We start from the raw sequence: 15,055 nt of genomic DNA on the forward strand, positions 1-15,055 counted from the left end.
AATGTAATACAAAAAAAAGTGTAGCCATCACTGCTTCCCTTGATCACTGCAGCACCCACCAGGAGGTGGTAGCGCCCACTTTGGGAATCACTTTGGGAATCACTGGTTTAGACCGAAAACAGAAAGACTGAACAATAGTCTTTGAGATACTTAATGATCCCAGTTTAGATAAGATTAGAATTCAGTCAAGTCTTAGGTATCCTTTTTGTTTTAAAAGTTTAGCACCATTAATCAGAGACCCCTCCCCAGTAGTCCAGCCCCTGACTGGAAACAACTTTTTGTAGATGATGTAAAGTATCAGCCTCTTCCTGTCAGTCAAACCCTGAGATCCTCATTTCCTTGTATCCATTGTAGAGTTAATCAACCCTATTTACTGGGCCTTTGTTCCACCAAAAGGTATATAAGACCCCCCACCCCCCAAGTTCTGTTACTCTTTGGAGAATCATCTTTGGCAGTGCATTCTCCCAGAGACACTATTCCCAGAGTCCCCAAGCTTTGGTTCGATATGGTATTAAGTGCTTGACTCTGTGTGGCAGCTGAATATTAAGAACTTGTCTCTTATCCTGATTAAAGATTTGGTTTTTATGACTACTTTAGTGGTTCTGTGTTTTTACAAGTCTACACAGTACGGACAGAAGGCAAGGGTATGTATACATAGAAGAGAAAAAGGAATCAATTTGGATCATATAACTTCAGAAAACTTATGTAGAAACTTATTATTACATGTAATCGATAAAATAAAATATCTTGATCTAAGAAGGCAAAGGTTTAAAAAAAAAAGAATCAATAATAAGTATCAATTCCAAGACAGAAGAGCAATAAGGGCTAGGCAACTGGGGTTAAAGGACTTGCCCAGGATCATACAACTAGGAACTATCTGAGATTACATTTTTACCCAGGAATTCCCATCTCCAGGCTGTCTCTTTATTCATTGAGCCACCTAAAGGTAACTTTTTTTAAAATTGAAATTCATTTTTTTAACTTTTAAACATATAAAAGGATTGGTAGTTAAATTTAAATTAACTGCCCTAAAATTTTTAATTAAAACACATTTCTACCACACTTAAAAAGTCTTCCTCACAACAATACTGTAGTTAATGCAAAATATTACCTTTATTTAGGAAAACTAAGACTGAGAAAGGTGAAGTGACACACCCATCTCAAATTGTTTTGAATTAAGTTACATGACCTCCCCACAGAAGATTTACTTTCCTGATAATATTTTCACTAGGCTGATAACTGAAATTATTTTAAAGTTTCTAAACAATATCTATGAAAAGAAGCAAGGTAGACTGGGAAAGTTCTAGAAGTCTAGAAGAAGCTTAAATTTAAAACTGGGTACATGTAATTGTTGTATAGATAATCAACAGCCTGCTGCATTGAATTTATGTGTAAATTCAGAATTAATAAACTATTATTATTTTCAGCTAATCAGAAAAAATTCCCAAGAAGAGAGATTGAGGATTTTTTGAATGACATAAAAGAATTACCGGTAAATTGGCAGCAGAAGACCAAAAGAATCTTCTAAGAAAATTTGAATCTGAGGAGCCAATAGATGGTAAAAAGAAAGAGGTCATGTGGAACAGTAATAAACACTGAGAAAGTTCCTTCTGTGATCGATGAGGAGTTCACATGACACCCAGGCAAAAATAGTGTGTGTTCATAGACAGTTGTTCAGTTATTTTTCAGTCATATCTGATTCTTCCTGACCCAATTTGGAGTTTTCTTGGCAAAGGTGCTGGAGTGTTTACCATTTCCTTCTGCAGCTCACTTTACAGATGAGGAAAATGAAGTGACTTGTCCAGGGTCACAAAGCTCCTAAGTGTCTGAGGCCAGATTTTTGAACTAAGGAAGATAAGGCTTCCTGACTCCAAGTCTAGCAGCTCTGTCCATTGTGCCACCAAAAAAAAAAAAAAAAATCTATTCAGTCCCGTCTGACCCTTTGTGACCCCATTTGGGATTTTCTTAGCAAGATACTGGAATGGTTTGCCATTTCCTTCTCCAGCTCATTTTACAGATGAGTAACTGAGGCAAACAGAGTTTACTGACTTAACCAGAATCACATAGCAACTAAGTATCTGAAGCCAGAGTTGATGGGTCTTCCTAACCCCAGGTCCAGCACTTTATCCATCTCACCAGCTAGCTACCATACATGCATGGATATAATTTCTCAATTTTTTATCAGAAGAGAAGCTATAGATTAGGAATATAACTATGCACATCAAAATCCCTAACATATAGTTTTTGAAATAAGCAAAACAAAATATAGATACTTGAAAGTGAATTAATGGCTATTTATTGAGCACCTAATAGATTAAAAAAATTAGTCATTTATAAAGTTAAAATTTTTTTTCTAAAAAAAAAGATAAAACCAAAAGTACTTTTAAATCTGTCACAAACTGGCTATCTTCATATTTATCACTAATTTTAAACTTTAAATCAATTGTACAGAAAAAAGAAATACTGTAAAAGGAAGAATAATAATTTTAATTGCCTTCTATAGATACTGTACTAGCTGCTCAATGAAAGGAAGAAGCCCTCACTGTAAAGGAAGTAAGTCATTTCCGAGAGTTTTAAAAGGCAGCGTCTGCAGTGTGACCCACAGTACACAATGCTTAAAAATAAAAATTCACTAATAAACAAGTACTTCCTCACTTTCCCATCTGCTGAGTAAAAAGCATTGTCTTGATTGTCTTTCCTTGTTTAAATTAGGTTATTAAGTCACAGTGATGTTTGCCAAGTGCTCCAGTTGTATATTATCAGGAAAACATGAAAGTTAAGACAACTCCATGACAAATGCCAGCACTATTTTAAAAAAAATCTTAAGACTACAATTTGACTGTTACTTAATTAGCATCAACGGCAGCTTTAAGTACTTTGGTTTTTTCCATCTACTAAAGATTACAAATCCAGTTGCCTACTATTATTGGTGCCTTCTCCATCCCCATCTCTCCCAAAAAATATCCTGGCTCCATTATTACCTATGCGACCTTCAACAAGTCACTCATCCCTCTCCGGGTTTCCATTGTAAAATGTCAGGAGGCAAGATGTGCCCAGCAAATTCAACCACCACTACCATCTGGACCCCACACTCTCTCCTGAGTCACAATGAAGACAATCCAGACACTGAGTGCAAAAACCTTGGGAATAATGAGCTTAAATGATGCCACTAAAGAAGAAGCATTACTAACTGCTTGGCTGCTTCCCGCTAAGGACCATTTAATTTGCAGCTGCAACAGTACTTATGTTGTCGCTTCCATTACCATGTGAACTCTTGGAAAGCAAGGATTGTTATTAAAAACTTTTATATTTGTAGTCTTAACACAGGGTATTGCAACTAGTAAGTGCTTAATAAATGCTTCATTCATCATTGGAAGAACTAGAAACTAAGGAGTGTCCACTAAGAATTACATAAATTGGGCAGTTAGGTTGCACAATGGATAGTAGAATTTCAGGTCTTTCTGACCTGGGGCCAAATCTGGCCTTGCACAATTCCTAGATGTGTGACCCTGAGCAAGTCACTTAACCCCCATTGCCTAGCCTTTCCCCTCTTCTTCCTGGGAGCCCAAACTTAGTATCAATTGTAGGATAGAAGGTAAGGGTTTTTTTGTTGTTGTTGTTTTTAATTACATAAACCAAATGCTAAACTTTTAGAAATCATTTAGAAAATTTTCTCAGAAATATTAGAAACAAATGACAAAATATAGGTAGAGAATACACAGAAAACCAGTAGAATGAAATTCCATTCTTAGTTCACCAAGAAACACTGTAACCAGATTTCTGTCCCCTTGGAATAAATACTTAGTTTTGATTCTAAAACTGAAGATGGGGGGAGGGGGGGGACAGGGAAGAAGGAAAGGAGGAAGGAAAGAAGGGAGGGAGGGAGGGAGGAAGGAAGGAAGGAAGGAGAGAAGGAAGGAAGGAGGGAAGGAAGGAGAGAGGGAGGAAGGAATGAAGGAAGGAGGGAAGGAAGGAGGGAAGGAAGGAGGGAAGGAAGNCAGGATCCTGAGGGAAGATACTGATTGCCAAGAAAATAATGAAGCTTAGAGTGGAAGGAGTAAAATATGATGAAATGGGGGTCAGCTGGGTAACTCAGTGGATTGAGAGCCAGGCCCAGAGAAAGGAGGTCCTAGGTTCAAATCTGACCTTCCTAGCTGTGTGACCCTGGGCAAGTCACTTAACCCCCATTGCCTAGCCCTTACCACTCTTCTGTCTTGGAACCAATACATAGTATTGACTCTAAGGCAGAAGGTAAGGGTTTAAAATATATATATATGCAAAGGATGATTAAGTGAAAGTATACCTAAGAATATACAATAATATATAACTTTAACACATTGAGTTATATTCACATATGTATTCCTGCTAAGATAATGTTCTTATAGGACCTTAGTAGAATTGTCCAAACAATCCAGGCTGAGAAATTAATATAACATAGGCAGAGAATAAAGAGGTCATAACAGACTCATTTGTTTTAGCCTCTAAAAGGCAATAGAATTGTGATGCAAAATAGCTGTGATTCATTTGTATATTAATGACAATTGGTTATAATAACTAAATATATGCACATAGTCACATATCAAGATGGATATATACCTATAAATGTTTTAAATTGGGATTAAGTAAATTAAAACTAGGATTCAAACAAAATAAATAACACGTCTGTGTAAACAGGCACACTTCATCCAGCACTTAAAATGCTTTGAAAAAAGTAGATTATTTTTCATTCATTCATTCATAAAACTCTTGGGATGCAGTCTGAGCCCAATATTCTAACTTATATATAATATTGCCCCTTGATTAAAGGATTCAAGAAATTGGTTTCATTATGTAACCAAATGTATCAAGAAATATTATTTTATAAGATATACTATCTTCTCTTCCTTGCTCTGGTAATAATTAGTATAAGTACCAAGAAGATAGTTGAAGCCTTTGTGCCAACATCTGTTGCAGAAGAAGAAGAGAAAGGCAATAAAATACTTGATAAGATTCTACAAACCTTGATACTCCACCATGAAGGTAGGCATAGGGGAAGAAAGAAATAAAATGAAAATTCTGTTGGAAAATATAATTCAAGTTCAGGAAATGAAAAAAGTTAGACTTACAAAGTTTTGGGGTGCCCAATAGCTACATATCATGAACACTTGGCTTTAAGAACAAAACCAGAAGGCCCTGGTCATGAGGGACACCAAAAATCGTCATCAAAAATTAAACTAATTAAATCTTTTTATTTTTACTTTTTTTTAAACCCTTACCTTCCATCTTCCAATACTGTGTATTGGTTCCAAGACAGAAGAGCAGTAAGGGCTAGACAATGGGGATTAAGTGACTTGCCCAGGGTCACACAGCCAGGAAGTATCTGAGACCAGATTTAAACCCAAGACCTCCCATTTCTAGGCCTGGATCTCAACCCACTGAGCCACCTAGCTGCCTCCTGATTAAATCTTAAAAGACAGGGAATGACTGGTTACATATTTAAAGTCACCTTAGAATTTGCTATGTGTTTAGATCCAACTGATTAGAATAAAGATCAAATTATAAACAAAAAGAGAAAATGAAAATAAAAGACATCATACAATTAAAGCAGCTCCAACTTAACTTCTCTAGATAAGCTACTGACTGAAAAAAAAAAAAAGGGAGAGGGATGGAGAAAAGTAATGGACCAAAATAAAGACATTAATTCTACCACCATTTCACAGAGAATTTTAACCCTTGTACAACAGTTACAATGAAATCAAAAGAGATCAAAACTATTTTCTAAACCCTTATCTTCTGTCTTATAAACAATACTACATACTGGTTCTAAGGCAGAAGAGCAGTAAGGGATAGGCAATGGGGGTTAAGTGACTTGCCCAGGATCACACAGCTAGAACATGTCTGAGGTCAAATTTGAACCCAAGACTTCCCATTTCTAGGCCTGGCTCTCAATCCACTGAGCCACCTAGCTGCCCCTTCAAAACTATTTTAGTCATCAAACACTTGCCCAGCAAAGAGTAATGGCAGTGAGAATGGTAGTGGGAAATGAGAGTGCCACACTGACTCCTGAGACTCAATTCTGGATCAAGCTCAGTTCTATTTCTATTCAATTATGATTCTAGTGCAGTTTCTGTCTTGTGAGATAATTACATGCAATTATGGAATTGTGCGAAACTCTTCCATTATTTGAACCTAACCCTGCATTGCTGTGAAGCTGAGCTACCTCTATTTGCTGCTTAGAGACTTTTAACTGAGGACCTAGGTAATACTGACAAGAAACACAATCAGATCTGAAGACAGATGCCAGGTGTTTTCTCAAAATTATATATCTCAAACAACCTATGTCTTATATAAAAACGGGTTCCATAGTAGTTAATCAGTTATTGTTTCAATATTCCTTTGATTGAATAATCACTTGGGTGGGGTGGCACACTTACTTTTCTGATTCTGGGGAATTGTACCTGATCACTCTCCCTGTCCCAACTTAGAAAGTCCCTAATCATTCTTCCAACTAGAAATCTGGTTATCTGATTTTGTATCCCAGCTACTTGTTTTCTTTTAATTAACTGGTCTTATTTGATTGTGTTTAATTCGTAAAAATCTGTCTCCCCTATGTTCAGGGGATCTAGTACCAAAGCTGAGAAGGTCTATCCAAATTATTATGCAATTGGTATACATTGTTTACAGAAGCACAAATCTGTTTCCTTAGTCACTTCATCTTTCACCCACCCCAGCAGCCAAAAGCCATACCAGTGTAGAGTACAAGCTCATTTGCAAATAATAACAGAAAAGAATAATGAGCTGTTATAAAGAGCACAAAGTGAAGAGTAGGTTAGGAAAAAAAGATCTTAAAGAAATTAAGGCAAACTAGATCATACTAAAGGATAGAACAGATTTGCCATGTGCCATCTATAGCCTAGTCTCATCAGCACTGATAACCCAAACCACCACATTTGCATTCCCTCCCCTCAGTAACTAATGTACTATGTGAGAATTTTCCAGTACCCCACAAAAAAAAGAATTCACTCAATCCACTGAGCCACCTAGCTGCCCCATCCTGCGCAACTCTTATTCATATCCTTTCCAAAATTTACTACGAAGAATCCATGCAAGATTCTCAAGACTTTCCTTCACTTCTGCCATCATTATTAAAAGAACTGGAATCAGAAAGACTCATCTTCCTAAATTGAAATACCAACTCGGCCATTACTGGCTGTGTGACCCTGGGAAAGTCACTTAACTCTGCTGGCCTCAGTTTCTTCATCTGAAAAATGATCTGGAGAAGGAAATGGCAAACCTCTCCAGCATCTTTATCAAGAAAACTCCAAATGAGATCATGAGTCAGACACAACTGAATGATGAAAAATATTTTGTATGTATTTACTTAGCTGCATACAAATCTCCTCCTAATAGAACATAAGCATCTTAAGAACACACTATTTATCATATTTGTCTTTATATCTCCAGCATGAAGCTATGGGCCTTGCACATGGTAGGCACTTTTAGTGTTCGTTTAATGTTTAATGAATCTATAAAATAAGGTAGGATCACACTAGATGACTGCTAGAGCCATTACAACCAATTTCTAGGATTCTCTGACCCCAAAACTTATGAAATATAAATATTTCAATATTCACATAACATTATACAATGGTCTATAATTAAAGTATTTATTTTAAAAACTCAGTTTCGTTTTAAGGTTTTTTTCTAACAAATGAACAAAATCTCAAGATTTGGAGGAAGTGAAAAAAACCACACCCAAACAAAATAGACAACAGAAAAAAATTGAACAAAAAAAGAAAAGGGAAATAATTCTCTCAGCAACAATTAAGTAAACCTAGTGTTCAGTTTCATTTGGTTTAGGGTGTCGATGTGGAATCTAGAAGCCCCCAAACTTGTAGCCTAGAAAGATTTAAAGAACCCCAGTTTACTTAGCTTAAAGGTGACACAGTACCAAGCTTGATCCCATCACATGAGAGTTCCTCCCTGAGGAAAGGCCAAGCCCAAGGTGAGTGACTGTGTGATACAATGGGAGAGGATTCTGGAGACAAGAGTCACTTGGCTTGGGCTTAGCCTTGGGGAGGAACTCTCATGTGATGGGGTCAAGCCTGATACTGTCACCTTTAAGCTAAGTAAACTGGGGTTCATTAAATCTTTCTAGGCTACAAGTTTAGGGGCTTCTAGATTCCATGTCGACAAGGGCTTCCTTTTTTAAGAAGTAAAGCATACTATAATCACACAATCTAAAAATGTCAAAGGTAGAAGAGCTTTAGAAGTCACCCAGAAGAAAAAAAAACAAACTTTATTCTATTCTTCAAGGAATCTGAAGCACTAGGAAGATGTGATTTATCCAAGGTCACACTGTTAGTTAGTTAATGGCAATTTAAACCTATAACTCTTGTCTGTACGGTGGAATGCTTACTAAACTATGAGTATAGAGTGATGAAGTTAATAAAAACAAAAACTCAGTGGAGTTTTTAATCACTTAGTAATTAAAACATACTTGAATTAAATGTGTGTTTACATATTTTTTCTCTCCTTTTTTAATTTTTTTTTTAATTTGGGGGTTCTTTCTCTCCTTTTATGAACTCAGAGGAGTGCATTTTTAAAGAAATCAGGATATGTTAATAATTATAGGTTAAAAAACAATCTTTTAAAAAATGTGACAGTGGCAACTAGGTGGCTCAGTGGGTCGAGTCAAGCCTAGAAATGGAAGATCCTGGGTTCAAATTTGACCTCAAATACTTCATAACTGTGTGACCCTGAGCAAGTCACTTAAACCCAATTGCCTAACCCTTACTACTCTGCTACTCTGAAACCAATATACAGTATTGATTCTAAGAAGGTAAGGGTTTAAAAAAAAAAATATATATATATATATACATATATATATGACAATTGGGGCAGCTAAATGGCTCAGTGGAGAGAGAACCAGGCCTGGAGATAGAAGGTCCTGGGTTCAAATCCAACTTCAGACGTTTCCCAGCTGTGCGACCCTTGGGAAATCACTTACCCCCAATTGCCTATACCTTACCACTCTTCTGCTTTAAAACCAATACTTATAATAGATTCAAAGACAAAAAGTATGGGTTTTTAAAAAATGTGACAATTCACATTAGCTATTAACTCTCAAATATGTTGAAATAACATAGAGATCATCTATATAAAAATTTTTGTCAATATTAATACAGTCATGATGTAACTTTGTTCTTTGCTTCTTTCCAGAAGGCACAATGGTTTAAAGAAAAATGTTAATGATATAAATAATATTTGATTGAAGATCTACACCCTGAATAGCAACAGAATGAAAATCTAATACTATAATAAATATAATATATGGGCTAATTTCTCCCCAAAACAACCACTTGTAAAAATCAAAGTGTTCTGGAAAATGAGGAAGGATAGTTTACAACAATACAACCAATTCCCGTTTTGTGTCCTAAAAGATATAATATCTTGTGAATATAAACCCACTAGCAAAATACAAATTGACTTAAGGATTCATCTGATATATATCCACTGACCATTTAAAACTAATATAAGAAAAAAAGCTAATAAAAGCCTTGCTCGGTCAGCTTCCTAAATTATAACAGTTACTAATCTGGATCACAGCAGCAAGTTTTTCAGACAGTTAACCACAACTATGAAATCCCAGCAACAACAACAAAAAAGCAGGAACTTCACAATTCTTTCATTTACTTTGTACTACCCATTTTATGGTGGCTTTCCAAACCACAGTCAAAAATCTGCTCTCATTTGATACAATTCTCTTCATCATAAATAACCATTTTCTAAACATTCCAAACACATTAACTCACAAAACAACAGATCTGAAAAGAACCTTAGACATTATCTAATCTATGCTGCTGCTCAATTTAGAGATGAGAAAGCTCAAGCTCCCTCTCCCTGGATCACAGCCTTTTTCCTAGAGAAGCTCAATGAAGCTATGAATTAAAAGATGCTTACTCCTTGTAAGAAAAGTTATGGCAAATTTGGACAGGATACTCAAAAGTAGATATTACCCCACCAACCATGGTCTGTATAGGCAAAGCTTTGGTTTTTCCATTAATAATGTGTGGATGTGAGAGAGTTGGAAAGCAGAGGACCATAGAGTTGACATTTTTTTTACTTGTGGTGCTGGAGAAGACTTTTGAGATGGCAAGGAAATCAAATCAGTCAATAATTAGAGAAATTAATTCAGACTATGCACTTAAGGCTAAATACTGAACCTGAAGCTTAAATATCTGGCCACATAACAACAATATTGGGCTCACTGAAAAAGACCCTAATTTTGGGAAAGATTGAAGGTAAAAGAAAAAGAGAACAGCAGAGGGGGAGAATGATATTGTTATGGAAACAATGAACATGAATTTGAACAGACTTTGGGAGACAGTAGAAGATAGAAAGTCCTGGCTTGCTATGGTCCATAAGGTCACAAAGACTCTGACATGATTAAACTGGACATGACTGAATAACAACAACAAAGCTAAGGTCTAGAAGTTATTTGCGTAAGTTCATAGAGTGAATTAGTGGAAGAACCTAGTTTCCCTACTTTCTCTCTTACTTCCTCAAAAACATACTTCCAGCTAGAATCACTGATTGTTAGAACTGTGTGTTACCTCAAAAATTATTTAGTCCAAATCTAATCATTTATAGACGAAAGCCAAAAAAGTCACCCAGCTAATTAGTGGTAAGGGTAGAACTCAAACTCAGGTCTCCAAATTCCTAATTCAGTGGTCTTTCCTATTCACCATAATGATTCAAGACAACTCTCTATTCTTATTCTAGAGATTTACTCCCCACAACTCCAAACTGTAAAAGGTTAGACAAATTCAGGCAAGTAAAAAAGCTTTGCAGAAGAAGGAAATAGCAAACCAACTTCAGTATCTTTGCCAAGAAAACCCCAAATGGAGTCAGAAGAGTCTGACAGGACTCAGCAGCAATGAAGCTTTGCCTTTTTTTCATCCCCATCATTACTCCAAAGGGGAAATCTCATCATGTTTCTACAGAATACCTTTAAATTCAAAATCTTCCCTAGAAATGCCTCATCCTGCAGCCAAACTAAGCCCAAAATGCATTCAAATCTATCTTAAAACTCAAAGCTCAAGTTTCATAGGAGAAAACTGTATTCTAAGCCTCTTACTTATATTCATAGACAATCCCAACAAACCTCACACTAGATTTCTTTAGCAATTTGATTAAAATAGGAAGAATTTGGAGTGAGAATAGGAAATGGAAGAAGGGGCTCATGGACTAAGAAAAGATTGGTGAACACCAAGAGCTGGAAGTAAAAATGAGACTAGAACAGATAGAGAAGTCAAACTCACAGCCCCAGAACCCAAAAGATCCTCAAAACTATTGGGCCAGAACAAGATTAAAATGTAATTGGGGAGGGGAATGCATTCGGATTTGTATCAGATAATGGTGATTTGTGGCTTTCTAAGTCAATAGGCTACCTGCAGGGATCCATTCTATTTGACTTTAACATCCCTGGCAGGGTGGTGCAGGTGCTTTAAAAGGTAAGAAAAAAGAAGAAAGTTAGACCTCTTTAACTAATGAAGGGGTTTCAAATTTGGTGGAGAATACGGAGTTATAAGGATCCCTCAGACTAAGATAGGGTTTTCCACTTAAATCTCTCTGATTGAGCTGGGAGAGTTTGGGACATTTTTAGCTGGTTAAAAAAAAAAAAAAAAGGAACAGAGAAAGAGAAGGGGGAAAGGAGAAGAAAGACCTCTAAGTGATAAGCAGGGCAGCTAGATGGTTCAGTGGATAGACTGTTAAGTGTAAAGTCAGGAAGACTCATCTTCCTAAATTGAAATCTCACCTCAGACACTTAGCTGTGTGACCCTGAGAAAACTACTTAACCTTGTTTTTCTCAGTTTCCTCATCTGTAAAATGAGTTGGAGAAGGAAATGGCAAGCCATTCCATTATCTTTGCCAAACAACAAATGGAGTCACAAAGAGTCCAATAAGACTGAAATGACTAAATAACAAAAATGATAAGGAAGGTATTTCAAACCCCTGGTACCAGAGCTGAGAAGATGAGCTCTAGAAGATGGATATGTACTGTTATAAAGTGATTGAAAAAAAAGGAAAGGAAAAAAATCTGGTAGGATGGCCCTGGATTAAGGGTCATTTGGTCTAAGGAAGAGGTCTGTAGTTTGATGGAGAGGATGGTGTTAAAGTTATTTCTTCTATTAAGAAAAAGAGTTTCAGGCTCACATCTGCCTGGAAATGCTAGGAGTTAAGATAGACTAAGAGACAGGCTGGGCCAGTTGCAGGTATTTTATGCAGGTAAAAGGACAGGAATGGGAAGGGTGAGATAATGGAAGAAAAATAGCTTCAATTAAAATGCATATTTCAAACCAATGGATTTCACACAGGAGATGAGTTAAGCTAGAGAGAGTTCAAGTATTATAAACGAATATGAAAATTTTTAAAACCAATTTCAGAAGAATGGAGAAAGAAAAATCTCTTCAAGGCTATAAAAAAAAACTTCAAAAATGTGGGATGAAGTTAAAGGACTCTTTTGGACTAAGAAAGGAGTTTCCAACTTCACATCAGCCAGTAAATGTTATAGGTGAAGAGATGAGTTAGGCTGAGAAAGTTTTGAGCATTTTAAGCTGGTATAAAAAGAAAGGAAATGGGAGAGGGTGAAAAAAAAATGGAAGGGAAAGGGTCTCTACAACTAAGGAGAAAATGTTAAATCCCTGTAACTAGGAATAGGGAGACGAGCTAAGCGATTAGAGGGAAAGGTGCAAGTGTTACAGGCTGGTAGAAAGGAGAAAAAAGAAGAAAAAAAAAAAAAAGGAAATCAGGGGGATACAGGGGAGGGGTAGCTTGAACTGAGGGCGAGGTTCCAAATCCCTGGAGCTGGAGAATTGTGCTGGTGTCCTGGGCCGGAAGCACTTAAAAGTTGAAGCAACCCTTTCCCGATGGAGAACAGATTTGGGGTATCCTCCGGAGTGAGGATGGAGACCCAACACCTTCCAAACTAAGCCACGAGGTTATCAGTGAGAGTCGCAGGAGGAGGCGTCCTCAGAAGACAGCCCTTTTTCGCCTCCAGTACTTACCTGCTGCACCAGGTACTGGGTCTTATAGCTGATTCCCACAGCATGAGCGGGGTTGTGGTTGGACAAACTAGACAGCCGGAGGGTCTGGGCAGCCCGAGGCAGGTGGGGCGCAGCAGCTGCGGGGTTCAGCAGGAGCAGGCCCAGCGAGAGGAGAGCGAAGGATGAGGCAGCAGGAAGTAGGAGAATGGTTTGACTGCCCATGGCTCCCGACACTAGTGGACTAGAACCCGGGGAGCCAGAGAGGAGATACAGAGCCCCACTTCCTGCTGCTCCGCCCAGCCCAGCCAGGCAACCAACCCGCGGCCCCGAGAGGAAGTGGCCCCACCCACTTCCCCGCCCCAAGGGAGTAACCCCGCCCACCAAGTCTCAGGAGGCTGCTTAGCCCCATCCACCAGATTAGCGTAGAGGAAGTAGCCCTGCCCAGCAAGGCTCCAAATAAGGAAAAGGCCACACCCACAGGGCATCAATGCAGAGTTTAGCCCCATCCACCAGATCCCCAAAAGAGGAAAGTAACCCTGTCCACCATGCCCCTAAGAGCGAAAAGGCTGGCCCATTCCTCTACCTTTCCCAACACACACACTGTCTTTCTCCTCCTGTCACCTACTCACTCATACCTGTCCCCTATGGGATCATACCCCGCCCGTGGAGTTCCATCCTTTTGCTACTCTTGTAAATTATTCTCTGTCATTCCATACCTCACCTCTCCAGGTCACTACTGTTATCTTATTCTCTATTATCACTCCATATCCATCTCTTTTTTGCCATCTCCCATCCTACCCAGTAATCATTAAAATGATTTGGCATTGGTTAAAAACAGAGAGGTCAATCAGTAAACCAGATTAAGTGCAAAACATACCAAAGTTCAGGATGTGATAAACCCAATGCTGCCAGTTAGTAGAGCAAGGATTCACCATATGGAGGGATTGGTGGGGTACACAACTGGTAAGGAAACTGGAAAGCTGCCAAGCAAAAATTGCATAAAATTGCAATCTCACACTGATTATCAAAACAAATTCCAAATGGATGGATATATGACTGAAGTATAATCACACAGAACATGATCAGGCAAATCTCAGATGAAGAAATTAAAACTATCTTTAGTCATATAAAAAAAATGTCCCAAATCACTATTAAATAGAGAAATGCACATTAAAACAACTCTGAGGTACTACCTCACATCCACCAGACTGGCTAACATGACAAAAAAAAAGGAAAATGATAAATTTTTGAGGGGATGTAGAAAAATTGGGACACTAATACACTGTTAGTGGAGCTATGAACTGAACCAAACATTCTGGAGAGCAATCTGAATCCATGCTCAAAGGGCCATACTGTGTATACCCTTTGACCTAACAAAAACCACTACTAGTTTTGTATCCAAAGAAGATTAAAGATAGGTAAAAAGAATCTACTAGTAAGAAAATATTTAGAGTAGCTCTTTTTGTGGTAGCAAGAATTGGAAACTGAAGGGATATCCATCAATTAGGGAATGGTTGAACAAGTTGTGGTATATGCTTATAATGGAATATTATTGTGCCATAAGAAATGACAAACAAAACAATAGCCAAAAAAATAAAAACCTAGAAAGACTTATATGAAGTGATCAAATGTACAGTGAGCAGAACCAGGACAACATTGTACACAGTAATAACAATGGTGTATGATGATCAACTAGGAATGATAACTATTATCAACAAGGCAAGGATCCAGGACAACTCCAAGGGACTCATGACCAAAAAAAAAAAAAAAGACTATCTACCACTACCATAAAAGGAACAGATGGAATATGAATACAGAGTGAAGCACACAATTCTCTTTTTATTTCCTCCATGAATTTTCTCTAGTATACGCAATATGTGTCTTGTACAACATGATGAACATGGAAATATGTATTACATGATAATATATGTACAACCTATAGTATACTACCTACCTTCTTGAATAGAGGTGGGAGAAAAGAGACCATGGATTGCAAAACATCAGAAAACAAATATAAAAAATTTTAC

The 15,055-nt window shown here is 37.5% G+C and overlaps 1 protein-coding gene across 1 annotated transcript in view; it reads right to left on the reverse strand.

Annotated features, from left to right (window-relative positions):
• Positions 1 to 13,237, reverse strand: part of LOC123240528 (prolylcarboxypeptidase) — a 74,034-nt gene extending 60,797 nt beyond the window's left edge. Inside the window, exon 1 of the mRNA XM_044668189.1 lies at positions 13,050 to 13,237. The gene's annotated coding sequence lies outside the window, so the exon portion shown is untranslated. The remainder of the gene's footprint in view (positions 1 to 13,049) is intronic.
• Between the last annotated feature and the right edge of the window lie 1,818 nt (positions 13,238 to 15,055).

The sequence above is a fragment of the Gracilinanus agilis genome, chromosome 3, assembly GCF_016433145.1.
Source record: "Gracilinanus agilis isolate LMUSP501 chromosome 3, AgileGrace, whole genome shotgun sequence".
NCBI classification, from domain to species: domain Eukaryota; kingdom Metazoa; phylum Chordata; class Mammalia; order Didelphimorphia; family Didelphidae; genus Gracilinanus; species Gracilinanus agilis.